This window comes from Phoca vitulina, unplaced genomic scaffold, assembly GCF_004348235.1.
Source record: "Phoca vitulina isolate PV1807 unplaced genomic scaffold, GSC_HSeal_1.0 scaffold74, whole genome shotgun sequence".
Lineage (NCBI taxonomy): Eukaryota > Metazoa > Chordata > Mammalia > Carnivora > Phocidae > Phoca > Phoca vitulina.
The window spans coordinates 122781-126489 of NW_022589777.1; positions in this window are offsets into that span (position 1 = coordinate 122781).

Consider the following 3709-nt stretch of genomic DNA (forward strand, 5'->3'; position numbering starts at 1 on the left):
GATTCCCTGTTGACCAAGGAGCCCGATGGGGGGCTCTATCTCAGGACCCATGAGATCATGACCTGAGCCAAAATCAAGAGTGAGGTGCTTAACCGACTGACCACCTAGAAACCCCTGGAAGAAACATTTTATAATTTGATTTGCATTGTATATTTTAGGTTTCTGTAGGACTTCCATTTTCCAAGAAATATAGGGGGGAAAGATAGGAAACCTGTGTATTCTTCCCATTAGGTCTCTTCTGAGAGCTTGCAGGCACAGAGAGAAAAATGCTAGTTTCCAAAGTCTGAAGGCACAAACGAGTTAGATGCAGACAGTTTTTGCCAGGCCATGGGTCCTCATTGTTGTGCAAGTGGCCAAGGACCTGAAGATAATGCTCAAGTGATTCCCTGCAAAGTGTACTGCAGCATCTTGAGATGGATCACTGAGGCCTTTGGGCTCAAAATCAGAACTCTTTTTTCAGCAGCTATTTGATTAAACTTGGGTAAGTTGCTTTATTTTGCTCAAGTGTAAAGTGGATATGATGACCTAATTCATAAAGTTACTATAAAGAGCAAACAAATCAATCTGATGAAAATGCTCAGTCCAGTGGCTAGCATATAGTAGGTACTCAATAAACCTTGGCATTAGTATTATTTATAGCTTTCACTTTTCTAGTCGACCATAAGTAGAAATGGGTTTACTATCAGAAAAATATAACCATGTAATCAATATGCAGAAGAAAATCACAATTATGTGTCCACATATTTATGGAAAAAGAAAGCTGTTGAAAACTAAGCATCTCAGCTGTTTCTGAGTTTTCTCATTAACATTTGTTTGCTCTTTTTGATTCCTTTTGTTTTCTGCTCGCAGGGAAGTGGTAGCAGGTGCCAAAGTTTAAGGGAAAATATGGGAGAAAAATTTAAACAGGATTATAAATATCTATTCATTAACTCTTTTTCTCCCTGCAAATTCTGTGGGGGTGTGAATGAGAAGAATGTAACTCAGGGAACCAATCATTTTACGCAGATGAGTCCCCTGTTGGGCCTCTAGAAGGCTAGGCTGAGGCCGGCCAGCACAGGCAGATGAAGAGCTTCCCAAGGGGACCTATCATGTTCTAGTTTTTTAACAAACTGGGCTAGGCAAAGAGTCACTACTGGTCCCAGTTTGCCTGAGACTGTTTTTAGCACTGAAAGTGCCACATCCAGGAAACCCTTCAGCCCTGAAAAACCAAAATGTTTGGTCACTCTAGAGATAATTAGATTCAGCAGCAGGTAAAATACCAGACCTAACTATGCAAATCTGCAAGAAGTCAGCTGACATCCCCCAGCCTCCACCTTGTGCCTCTGTTCAAATGCTAAAGCAACCAGCGCCAATCACTCAGCAGTCAAACCTACTATGTGGTCAGTCAGAGAAAAATGACAAAAGGGCAGTGATTGTTTCTCTTCTGCTGACTCTTACTTCCTGTCCATTATTTATTTGTTTATATGCAGAATGTATTTATGGGTATATTTTTCTGTCTGCAAGCTGAATGGCTGACCCAAGCTGGTAGCAATGGAAGCAACAAGGCAGGACAACCCTGAACAAAGGCTTAATTGCTGTGATTACCCAGTGTGCAAGTGCAAAGAATGTATAATACATTCAAAGTGACTGTCTACGTGGATCCAGTAAATGAGATAACAGATAAAAAAAAAACAAAAACAAACTTGTTTGTTCTAGAAAATACAATCTGATATATTGGAGAGAGCCTAGAAAAAGAGGAAGATTTTTTGTAGCCACTTTTTTGAGCACTTCCGAAGTGCCATGCCTTTATGTATATTTTCATTAAATGTTCCAACAATTTGTAAGATAGTATAGACATGAAAAACACTGAGGCAGTTACAAGTTTGTGGAAGGAGAATGTGGTTTTCTCTTTAAGCTATTCTAAAAACTAGGCAAATCACCTTGGATATGCCTTTTAGCCACAGTACACTTCTTTATGTTTACCTGTAAAATAGGTCCATCTTATTTCCCAGGGTAAGTTTTAGGATTAGTAAGGAGCATAAACCTGAAATTACTTTGTAAAATTCTATCCAGATATAATCATGTCTCCACTACACACACACTCACAGGAACACACAGAGACATAACTTGTACCCTTGGGGAATTTATTTCATCTTTCCGACAAGGGCTAACCAAGAAATGATTTGTGAATGGCAACCATGACTTTAGCCTTTGTCTGAGTTCTGTCACTCCCTCTTCAAACCACACCAAAGAAACACGAAATGTCGATACAAAGTGCTTCCTTCCAGATGCAGCTCCCCTCATGTCCTTTTTGATTAGAATTCTCCATCCTGGTTCTAAGCTGCGGTTTCATACCTATACATCCTGATTTCTGACCATTTGCCTTTCTATTGGAAATATGGACATAACTAAAACACTTTTGCTTAGAATACTGATTAAAATCCAAGGATGCATAAGTAGGATAACAAAGAGAAATGGTTACAGTTATAATTTGTATCTTGCTATCGTGTGGGGTTCTATTCATCATCTTTTCAACTTTGCACATTTTGTAATGATTCTCCTTTTTACAATGGGTAAACAGCTTGTTTTAACATTTCATAATGCCTCATTCCTGTCATGTATGATGAGGTTTTGTATATCAGAGCAAACCCAAGGCTGGTAACTTCTAGGCAATCTGGCATTTGAAGAAAGACTTCGATTCTTGATTTTAAAAGTTTTTCATTTAAAGCAAACTGAAATTCTATTTGATATAGAACTATACCAGCAAGTATGATATGCATGTCTATTCAAAAGAAAAAGAATCTGCAAAATCCTAACTTACTTATACCAAATACAAAAGTATTAGTTCTTAAAATCTACTCACTTTTTTCTTTTTTTTTTTATTATGTAAAATCTACTCACTTTCAAAAAGACCATCTGTAGTTCCCAGCAACCCTTTAGCAACAGAAGTAGTATTTTTGCCAATGGCAAAACAAACCCAAATATCAAAGGTTTGCTGATGTTGAAAACTAAGATCCCAAGAGGTCTGAGGAACTTTGAGTTAGACACACATATTCTCTTATTTTTTTAAGGCTTGAGGTATACATCAAAAAATCACAAGGCTATCTTATTCCAGTAGCTTTCTAATGTCTTTAGTGCATTTATTAGAAGATATAAGTGAAAGCCAAACTGCTCTGAAGGAAAACATTGGAAGACAACCACTGTTTCTTCACAGGTGTTTACCAAATCAGAGACGGCTTAGAAGAGCACAGGAATACACATATGTTAACCACAGATTTCCCCTATGTATAGATCAGGCTGTTCCCTTGGATTTGGTCCCACTGAGCTCCACACGAACACCCTCCATCGCCGCCCACCCCCCCCCCGCCCCCTGCCCAGCCACCTACCAAGTCCTCATCATTTAGGATCTTGTATCAGAGAATTACAGACTCTTGTTATTGAAAGGGACCTTAGAAGGCATCAGGTTCAATTTCCTTTTCTGAACTTCAATTCCTTCCACAGCCTATGGGTCACATGGTCAAGTGACTGGTAACTAAGGGCCTTCCATGATTAAGAATTCATCACCTTGAGGGCAGCCTAGTTCTTTGGATGGTTAGCACATCATGCTGAATTGTCATTTGTTCCGTTCTAGATTCCTTTTTTCATCACTTTCCTTTTTTCTATCCTTTCTTTTCCTTCCTTCCTTCCTTCCTTCCTTCCTTCCTTCCTTCCTTCCTTCCTTCCTTCCTTC